This window comes from Dendropsophus ebraccatus, chromosome 3 (assembly GCF_027789765.1).
Source record: "Dendropsophus ebraccatus isolate aDenEbr1 chromosome 3, aDenEbr1.pat, whole genome shotgun sequence".
Taxonomy (NCBI): Eukaryota; Metazoa; Chordata; class Amphibia; order Anura; family Hylidae; genus Dendropsophus; species Dendropsophus ebraccatus.
The window spans coordinates 194,753,149-194,764,609 of record NC_091456.1 but is presented as its reverse complement, the minus strand read 5'-3'; the positions used below and the strand labels follow the sequence as shown (position 1 = coordinate 194,764,609).

General features: G+C 46.8%; 1 protein-coding gene across 1 annotated transcript in view; it reads left to right on the top strand.

The window, feature by feature from the left end:
* LOC138786726 (zinc finger protein 665-like) overlaps positions 1 to 11,461 on the top strand; it is a 118,384-nt gene that overhangs the window by 30,462 nt on the left and 76,461 nt on the right. The window lies entirely within an intron of this gene.

Sequence of the window (11,461 nt, the reverse complement as noted above, 5' to 3'; positions counted from 1 at the left end):
TTGAATCGCTAACTTCTGGCAACTTCCCTCTCCATGTAAACATGCAACCATTACACCCATCCTTACATAGCCATCCCTTCACCCTGCCTCCTTATCTAGCTATCACCCCATCTTACTTCTCCCCTTTGCCTTGCAACTCCTGAAGCAACATGTCTACCATGAACTATCCTCCCACCTTTCATCCATCTCGCTTTTTGACCCCCTGCAATCTGGCTTCTGGCCTCACGCCAATACTCTGTGCTCCTTCTCCTTGACCTATCTTCTGCCTCCGACAGTTGACTATTCTCTTCTACAAATTCTTTCATCCCTTGGTGTCACCAGCTCAGCCCTCTCTTGGATCTCCTCTTACCTCTCTAAACGCACTTTAAGTGTCTCCCACTCCCACACCGTCTCTTCTCATCGCGCTCTCACTGTTGGTATTCCCCAAGGCTCTGTTCACGGGCCTCTTCTTTTCTCCATCTATACCTCTGGCCTGGGACATATCATAGAATCCCATGGCTTCAAGTACCTCCTGTACGCTAAAAACACTCAAATCTGCAGTGGCGCTCCTTTTTTTTCATAGACTGTACATTATCTTCACAAATGAATGGAAATGTACCAACCTTCTGACTTCGGGATGTCTTAATCAACGTCATACAACAGTATAATACTGTTTTTCAGCTTACATGTTGTATTTTAACATGTGGCATTGATGACAGCCTCCAAACGTTTCTTGAAGCCATCTATGAGCTTCTTGCACTTCTCATCTGCTATTTTCTACCACTATTACTTTTTACTCATGAATATTTACAGGGTTCTTTTTCCTAATGGTAGATTTCAGCTCACTCCAAAGATTTTCAGGTCAGGACTCATTGCTGCCATTTATTCTTTATTCAACCATTCCGGTGCACTTTTGGATGTGTGCTTAGACTCAGGACCCATGATCTTTGACTCAAACCAGGTTTTCTTACACTGGGTCGTACATTCCGCTCTAAAATTTATTGATAATTCTCTGATTTTATTATCCCTGTGATACTGTCGAGGCCTCCGGTACCAGACGCAGCAAAGCACCCCCTCAGCTATATGGATCCTCCACCATGCTTACCCGTTCGTATCGTGGCCTTTTCCTTATAAGCTTCATTGTGCCGTCTGTAAACAAACTGTTGCCTGGCATTGCCGAAAAGATTTTTGTTTTATCAGTCCACAAAATATTTTCCCAGAAGGATTGGGGTTTTTCAAGGTTCGTTTTGGCAAAGATCAGTGGTTCTTTTTATGTCTTTTCTTCAGCAATGGTTTCTTCCATGGTCTTCTCCCATAAAGCTCTGCTTGGTTTAGTGTTCGGCGTATGTTACTCGTTACAGAGTTATTACGGTTTAAAGAAAGACACATGTCCATCAACAAAGAAGTGAATGGATAAACTTGTCTAAGCCTATTTAAACCATGACCCCAGACTCTTCCAGATTGGCCTTCAAGTCTTCGAATGTTCAGTGTGTTGGTTTTTCCACCATTCTCATCAATTTTCCTCTTTCTCCCATATCGAGGGAGGTTTTTAACGGCTCCATGCTTGGCAAACGTCTTAATAGCATTATGCATTGTTGAAACTGGAATACAAAGGTCTTTGGAGATGGCTTTATACTTGTGGAAGTCTTGTGTTTGCTAATATTAGCAATTCTGATGTGCTCAGACAGCTCCTTTGTGTTCACCATTGGGACAAAAGAACATGCCGCAACATGTGGCTTCTTTATACACTTAAGTCATCATTCATTAGCTAATTCGTGTCACATGGGCACCGACCATTTATCAAAGGTGATTCTCATTCTCAGACGAGTCACAATGTGTTTCCATACTATTTTTTTTTTAAATCAGAATAATTTTTATTGAAAAAAAAAAAAACTTTTTTCACAAAAAACAGATTTTCTCCCCGTACAAACATAAGAACCCTGGAGGGCATACCCTCCACGCCCCCCCCCCCACCCCCGTGCCTCCCTCCCTTCCCTGAAACCATCCAACTCCACATAACAGTTAACAGAAATCAAGTGCAACTTTCCGAGAACCATATGTGCACCATGAATGTTCTTGAGCTATAGTTCAAAAAAGAAAATAGTGAGAGAGTACTCTGAACTCAAATGTACAGGATGCCCACTGACAGGTGGTGAACACAGGACAGCGATATATACCATGACTCTCTTCTACGTGCGGTTCAATGCAACCTACGTGCGGGACCCTGGGGGTGCGAGCTCAGGCACCGCCATCCACCTGCCCCAAAGCTTATCAAACTTTTTGCTAGCTTTTCTCTTTTCATATGCGTACTTTTCTATACCAATTATCCAATTGACCTTTCTCACAAATTCCGACACTGATGGAGGGGCTTCATCAAGCCAGTGTTGGGCAATAAGCTTACGTGCCATAAACAGGATACGGGCCACAGCAGTCTGTTCCCCCACATTCAATGCCAGATCCTCCACGTAGCCCAATATATACACCAACGGAGACTGCTGTAAGTCAACTGAATAGGCTTTATGTATGGCTGACGCCACCCCTCTCCAGTATCGGAACAGTTTGGGGCATCGCCAAAACATGTGTAAAAGACCCCCTTCATGGATATGACACCTGGGACACATGGGCGTATCTCGGACATTAATCCGGAAAAGAAATTGTGGTGTGCGATACACACGGTGTAAGAGGTATAGGTGTGAGAGTCGATGGTGCTCCCCCAGGGACAGCTTGGGTGTCATTTCTAGTATTTCTTTCCACTGCCCTTCTTCTATTGGGCCAATATCCGCCTCCCACTTTTCCCTCAATGTAAGTGGATACCTATCTAAATACTTGGAAATAATGTGGCGGTATAGACAGGATATGAGCCCCTTAGTGGAATCCGAATCCCCAACAATATTCACAGGTGGCAGATATTGTACCCCCGACACAAGAACCTCCCCCTCCGCCTCACATGCATGGCGTAATTGTAGGTATTTATAGAATTGAGTATGAGGCAAAACAAATTGACTCTGTAGTTGGTCAAAACGCTTCAACTGCCCTCCGTCATATAACTGCATTATTTTCCGAATCCCGGCATCTCTCCAGGTGGCAAACCCCTCTAGGAAATGTAGGTCCCCTAACCACGGAGTGTCCCAGATGGAGGTGTACGGTGTATACCCCGTGATACCATATAAATCTCTAAGTTTCCACCACGTCTTATGAATTAGCAATAATGTGGGTATTTGTGGGGAGAGCAGTAGTATCCTCTTAGCCTCCAGGGTTTCAAACAGGTAGTCAGATTGTAAGTGGTGCCTAATCAGAACTTTATTTTGGTCCCCTCCGTCATCTAGCTCCCATCCCCTCAGGTGTTGCAATTGAGCAGCCAGAAAATACATGGCAGCATTCGGGATCGCCAACCCCCCGTCAGTTTTGGACCGCTGTAGCGTATCCAATTTAATGCGTGGATGCTGGGAACCCCATATTAGTGCGCGAAAAAGGGCATGTATCTTATGGAAAAGACGAGATGGAAGCCACACAGGAGAGTTATGCAAAATGTATAGCAATTGCGGCATCCAAATCATCTTCACCAAATTCGCCCTACCCACCACTGACAAAGGCAATTTGCGCCAGACAGCTAGCTTTTGCTGAAATTTACATATCAGGGGCGTCATATTCAGTTTTTCATAGGCCCTAACATCCCTAGAGATAATAACTCCCAGGTATTTAAAGGTGTGAACACACCTCAGTGGGATGGCAGGACCCAGCTGCAAACTATCCTCTGAGTCTATGGGCATAATAACTGACTTGTCCCAATTTATAGTAAGGCCGGAATAAGTCCCAAATTCATTTATCGTGGACATCGCATCAGAAAGGGAGGAGGAAGAATCACTAAGGTACAGCAATAAATCATCAGCGTATAACGCCAGTTTATCCTCCCTTGATCCCCTTCTAAAGCCAGTCACCCCCGGGTGCGAGCGCAATGGGGAGGCCAGGGGCTCTATAGCCAGCGCAAACAGTAGTGGGGAGATCGGGCAGCCCTGCCGTGTCCCCCGGTAGAGCAGGAAAGCCGGCGACAGCCCTCCATTTATCCGCAAGCGCGCCGTTGGGGCCGAGTACAGTAATTGTATAGCTGACAAGAAAACCGGTCCAAATCCCATCCTCTGTAACACTGCCCACAGATATGGCCATTCGACGCTGTCAAATGCTTTGACAGCGTCCAATGAGCAAATCACCCTAGACCCCGGGTTCTCTACTAGTAACTGCAGGTTAAGGTGGAGCCTGCGAATATTCAAAGCAGTAGATCTGGCAGGAATGAACCCCGTCTGATCAGGATGCATCAGAGATGAGATAATCCCAGAGAGACGGGTGGCCAGGGCTTTGGCTATAATTTTGACATCCACCGGAAGCAGGGAGATGGGCCGATAGGAGTCTGGTATTAGAGGGTCCTTCCCGGGTTTGGGCAAGACTACTATTATTGCCTCCTGCATCGATCGGGGCAGGATGCCTGACTCCAGTGAGGCATTCCACAGTTCCAGTAATTTAGGGAGTAACGGCTTCCCCACAAATTTATACAGTTCCGCCGGGAACCCATCTGCCCCGGGGGCTTTATCATTATGCAGAGAAGCCGCTGCAGCTTCCAAGTCCTCTAGGGACAATGGCGCGTCCAAGAAGTCCCGTTGTTCTAGCGTGAGAGTTGGTAAGATATATCAAGTAAAAACTGCGTGAGTTGGGCCGGTGTTACCTCTAAATGGGAAGAGTAAAGTGTCAGATAATAGCGTCGGAACACCCCCAGTATGTCGTGTAGTGTCGTCACCTCCACCCCCTCCTGGTTCTGTATACTAGTGATGTAGGTGGGGTCCCGTTGGGCATTGGCTACCACTGCCAGAATGTGTCCCGCCTTTTCCCCCTCCACAAAAAAGGAATGTTTGGCAAATGAGCCATGATTAAGGGTACGTGACGTACCGGAAACGCGTTGGCGTGGGTCTGAGAGAGCGCATCACATGTCTCCGTTGTTCTTTGGATCTTATAATAAAAGCAAGTTTATTCAAGCACTGCATCGCTGAGCCCAGATGGACTTTCTTAATGTTTGGCAAATGTACGTTTCTGGGCTGCAGATTCCATATCAAATACATTGAGCGCCGTATGGGCCGCTCGGAGTCTCCGGCCCATAGCCTCACTGGGTTGTAAAATGTGCTGTTCCTCCCGCTCCCTCAGACCCTCTAGAAGATCCCGACGCAACTGCCCCCTCCTCCTCTTTACCCCGGTGATGCGTTGGATAAAATGTCCCCTGAGGTACGCTTTCATGGTATCCCACTCCACCTGGAGAGCCCCCATTTAAAGCAAAATACTCCTCCACCACCGGCACCACAGTAGCCGGATCTAGTACTGTTAGCCAGTGCGGATGTAGTCTCCACAGACTCCTCCCGACCGCCCCAGATCCAGGATGCGTCATTTGAAGCCTCAAGGGCGAATGATCCGAGAGGGTCCTGGGGAGATAATCCACGCAGGTTATTTGATGTAACATTGGGGCAGAACATATAGCTAGATCTATTCTGGACAAAGAATGATGTGTTGAAGAGTAACAGGAGTAACTCCGCTCACCCGGATGCTTGAGACGCCATACATCTGAGAGGGACAGTTCCATCAACATCCTTCCCAAGGGGGTGATAGAAGCCCCCGGGCCCACAGAACCCATGCTACGTTTATCAATCGAGGGGTCGATGACCATATTGAAGTCACCCACTATCAAAATAGGTGCATCCGGGTGCTCAGCGCCAAACTCCATCACTCTATTCAACACCGTGCAACCGTACGGGGGAGGGATATACACTGCACTTAAAATGCATCTAACGCCATAGATAACACAGTATAAACAGACATATCTACCATTCTGATCAATTTTACTGTCCATGCATGTGAAGGGGATATCTCTGTGTACCAGAATGCTTACCCCTCTGGAGTACTGAGTGTATACAGAGTGGTAGCTCCACCCCACCCAAGCCCGCTTCAGATGTTGTGTAGTGTCAGCAGTTAGATGCGTTTCCTGAACACACAGCACCACAGGATGATGCTGTCGCAGGGAATCAAACATTGCATATCGCTTATCCGCTTCCCCCAGGCCCCGCACATTCCAGGAAATCACTGTAAGCTTACTAGCCATATTCACCCTTTAGCACATAAACGGAATGACAGTTCTGTACAGTAGGCATATCATGTACCATATAATGCACATTCCCCTGCAAGTAACGAAGCTCATAAAATGAGAAGAAAACTAGCCACTGGGTGGCAGTAGCGCATAGGTCTCGGAGCACAACAAACACAATGTAAAGAGTAAGGCACCATGTGGAATCAGAAAAAGAAAAACAGAGGGAGAAAAAGTGCCCCCAAATAAAACATAACCATGTCACCAGGAACAAAACGGTCTGCTTCCAAAAAATCTGCAGACTGGGGCACCAGTCCTCCATAACTATATGGCAGTGAACAGTCAGTCAGCTATGAAGCTGCATACATAGAGCATAACAGGTCCCACTTGAAACAGGAGAAATGGAGTCCTGCGGGCCAGCAGGATCAAACAAATAGTAGAAAACGAAATAAAGGCAGAAAAACGTGCATACACTTGACTCAAGCAACGTCAATACTTATCAGACACTCAGGAGTCCTCCGAGGGCACCAGATCTTAAAGTGAGGTAGTTATGACCAGGTCTCAGGCCGGCGCATCTTGATTGCGAGGGCTGCGCCTTCCACGGAGATGCTGTTCCTCCTGATCCAACCAGCGCACTGCATCTCTTGGGGAGGTGAAGAAATGGGTCTCCCCCGCCGCCACTACTCGCAACTTGGCAGGATATAGCATAGCATAGGTTACTTGCAGGGTACGCAGCCTCCTCTTCACCTCGATAAACTGGGCACGCTGTTTCTGAATTTCCGCAGAGTGGTCAGGAAAGAAGGAGATTCTACTGCCGTTAATAGCTGTATCCGGAGAATTCCGAGCCGCCCTCAATATGATATCACGGTCCCGATAATGGAGCAGTTTCACCAGGACTGCCCGAGGTGGGGAACCAGGCGGAAGGGGTCGCATGGGCACCCTGTGAGCCCTTTCCACAGCATACATTGGGGTCAAATTATCCTTCCCAAACACCTCAGCAAGCCACGTTTCAAAGTATTCTGTGGGATTTGTACCCTCAACTCTTTCCGGCACTCCCACAAGTCTCACATTACTCCTTCTCAGACGATTCTCTAAGTCATCCGTTTTTAGTAGTAATTGGGATATTATCTGATCATGTTTTCGGGAGGTGGATGCAATGGGCGCAACTTTGTCCTCCAGATCTCCCGCTCTATGTTCCACCTCAGTGGTCCTGTCGCTGACTTTACGTAAATCTTGGCGGAGGAACCCCACTTCACCCTGTAGACTGCCAATTTGTTGTGTAAGAGAGGAAATAGCAGTATTACATTTAGTGATAGAGGAATTGCATTGTGCAACAGCTTGAAGAATGTCTCTCAGCGTGGGTTCCTGAGCATGGGCTGTCTCTGTGCACAGGGAGAGGGCACTGCTCTGCTGTGCAGCTCCTGACAGGGAACCAGAGCCCCCCTCCTCTCTCTCCCCCCCATTGCAGCCTTCCACAACACCTGCTCCTAGTGGGGCAATATCTATGTGGCACTCCTCACTGTCCTCCCCCTCCTCATGGGCATACCGGACATCGCTGTGGGTCATCCGGGGGGTCGGCGGCTTCTGGAACTCTGCCAGCCTGGCAGCCGTCCCTGTAGTCAGCAGCCGTGTGGAGCGCGGTGTGTGCGGCGGCGGGTCGGCGCCATCTTGGATATCTCGGCCGCCCGCTCCCGCCGTCGACTTCGTCTTTTTAGAAGTGCCTCCGGCCATGTTTCTGGCACCGGATCGATTCTCGGGGGACTATGCGCCCCTGGAGGGATTTCGGGGAAGTTTGGTGGCCCGCAGGAGAGGATATCTGCCGATATACAGCGGGACCCGCCGGAGCTCTCAAGCCGCGCGTCCTCTCACATGCCCGGTCAGGCTCCGCCCCCCGTTTCCATACTATTTAAATGTCAAGGGTGCCAATACCAGCGCCACATCAAGTTTCAGGTTCTTCTATTTATCCCTCTTTTTGTTTTTGTTTTAAATAATTTTTTTTATCTTTTGTATTTAACACAAGCGAGTGTCAAACCCCAAAGCTGTTTCACTTGATTCATTTTTTTTTTCATCAGATATTCCACATTATGTAGTTAAACTTCATGGGAGCCAATACTAATGAGCAGGATTGTACCTCTCCGGATGTCACCTCTCTGCTATCCAGGATCCCAGAGTGTCTATCGGCCATATCTTTCTTCTTCTCCTTCCGCTTTCTAAAGTGCAACATGGATAAAACAGAACTAATTATCTTTTCCCCCATCTCACTCCACCCCTCCATCTAATCTGTCAATCACTATCAATGGCTGCACTCTGTCCCCCAACTCTGCTGTCTTGGGGTCACCTTTTACTATGTTTTTTTAAACCGTACATTCAGACCCTGATCACCTCCTGCCGCCTTTACCTCAAAAACATTTGTCGAATCCGCTCTTTCCACAAAACTGCTGGTATATGCTCTCATTATCTCCCACTTGGACTACTTCAACATCCTCCTCTAATACTCGCTGCTCCCTTTCAGTCTATGCTTAACTCTGCTGCCACCTCTCCCCTCACTCTGCCTCTCCCCTCGCTCTACCAATCCCTTCACTGGCTCCCATTGCCCAAAGTATTCATTTGAAATTGTTGACCACGACGTACAAGGCGGTCCACAACCTGTCCCTTCCGTATATCTCTGACCTGATATCCCACTACCGTCCCTCACGCAACCTCCGATCTTCCAACGACCTCCGTCCATGCTCTCCCCTTGTTCTTACCTCACACAACTGCCTACAAGATTTCTCCTGAGGCCCCCCCCCCCCCCATACTCCGAAGCTCACTACCATCAACACCTTCAAAACCAACCTGAAAACTTATCTCTTCAAACTTGGCTACAACCTACAATAAGTCTGCATCACACTGTGACTGGCTGCACTTTATCTTCTGTCTCCCTCTCGTTACCCTATAGATTTTAAGCCCTCGCGGGCCAGGGTCCTGTATCCCTATGTACCAGTCTGCCATTTACCTCATTCATGTAGTTTGGTCTAGATTTTACTTTATGTTAACCCCTTATCATCTGTACAGCGCTCAGGAATCAAGGGCGCTTTCAAAATAAATAATAACACACAGCTCTGCTCCACACACACATCACACACACACAGCTCTTCTCCACACACATCACTTCAGCTCGTCCAGCAAAGCAGAGTCCAGCATACACTGAGCAGCAGTGACTCCTCCTCCTCCATGTGACTGATCACATGACTGTGACATCACGGCAGGTCCTGGAAGCATACGCTCCTGTGCAGCTCTGCGGGTGGAGGGATGTGTGGAGCCGCGGAGCGTTGGGGGGACAGCAGGAGGATTAACCCCTTCAGGACTGGATAGATAGAAGGTTTGCAGTGTCAGTGAGCCGGACCTGTTGTGTGGCGGTATTGTTGGTGGATCTGTTGTGTTTTTTTGTTGCTCCTCCTCTCGGGGTCGGGTTTGGGTGGTTCCCCCCTGGTTTGGGGCTCAGTTTTCTGTAGTTCGGGGTACGTAGTGTTATCCGCTGTGGTCTCTATATACTCTCACTCTTGTACGGCGCTGATATTCCTTCTTATCTAGTCTTTTTTACGTTGTCTATTTTTTTTTTACTATTATATAGTTTTTTTTTCTATTTATGTTGTGCTTTTTCTTACATCTTATTTATATTTATGGATAAACTCCTTCCCCGGCAAAGATTTATGGCAAACGTAACACTCCTCACTAGAGGATCCATAAGATCTGTAACTCTTCTTATTCCCATGTACAGATATAGATAAGGTTTCGGTATTTTTTTTTAAGGTTCCCTTCATTTTACCGTAAAACATCCTACAAAACAGAAAATAGGCACTTGTGGGCTGAATTTGTAAAGAATTTTTTTTGAGGGATTTAGTTTTTACTCCATTTGCCGTAAATTTATGTTCCCGTTATTCTGCAGGTCAGTACCATTACAGTGATACCAGATTTATATAATTTTTTTTATGTTTTTCTTGAAAACTTTAAAAACTTGAATAATCTAAACTATATAATAAAAAATAAAAAAATTTTGCTCCTGTGTCAGTACAGTAATGCACAGATTTAAAGGGATATTCCGGCCATGAAATTCTTAGTCTCATCTACAGTATTTTCCTGCGTATAAGACTACTTTTTAAGCCAGGAAAATGTTCTAAAAAGTCAGGGGTCGTCTTATACGCCGGCTGTTGTTTTATACGGTGGGTTGCCCCCCCCATATTTCCAATATACATGTATTTCCTTTAAAGACCATTTCCTCCAGATGTAGAAAATCCTCTCTCCATCTCGCTGCTGATCCCTCTTCCCCTTTTTGTCCGATACGGAGGACACATGATCTTTATATTCGTGGGCCGGCTTAGCTATACAAATCTCTCGCTAACCTGGCCCATACAGATTTGTATAGCTAAGCCGGCCCATAGATACGAAGGTCACGTGTCCTCTGTTTCGGAGAGGATAGAGAAAAAATAAGCAACGGCATCGGGGGATGTAGTTTCCCAGGTGGCGCCATCTTGGAAACGGAGAAGCTTTTATAAAAGTTGCATTGAAGGATTAGATCAGCGCAGAAATGCGGGAAACACAGCAAAATTAACAGTGGGGAAGCGTTAAATGAGCCCAGAAGGCTTCTAGAGATTTTTATTTGGGAGAAAATTGCCGGAATACCCCTTTACCAGTATCAGAGCTCAAGGTATCATAAAGAATGATGATACCGGGAATTCTGACAGTCTGTTCTGTAGCATACAGTCCGTGCACAGGTCGTTCTGATGTATGGAACTCGCTCCAGCATAGACAATTGCCTTTGATTTGCTTATGGCGCAAGTTCAATCCACTGAGCCGCCATGCCTTCTCTAAATATACTCACCCTGCCCCTTCACCAGTCACCAAATCAGCTCTAGCTTTTTATGCACCAACATATTCACCTCCAAAGCTGAGACCCTCCCACCTGTTACCTTTCTAGACTCTAATGACCAGGTGGTGGCCGCCATCTTAATTCAACCCCCCTCCTAACATAATGTTTTTTAGTGATTTTTACATTGGTTTATCTTTTTTCTTTTCAGATCTTAACGCTACAGGATCCTCTGCTGATATCCGTTATATATTACAGAATTTTCCTGACTGAACAATGGAGAAAGACAGGAACAAGATGGTGGAGAGGATAATAACCCTCACCCTAGAGATACTATTCCGCCTTACTGGAGAGGTGAGGGATTCTGGGAGTGATGTTATCATGACATCATTCTTATCTATGGAATTACAGATGGATAGGACTGGAGAGGTGAGGGATTCTGGGAGTGATGTCATCATGACATCATTCTTATCTATGGAATAACAGATGGATAGGACTGGAGAGGTGAGGGATTCTGG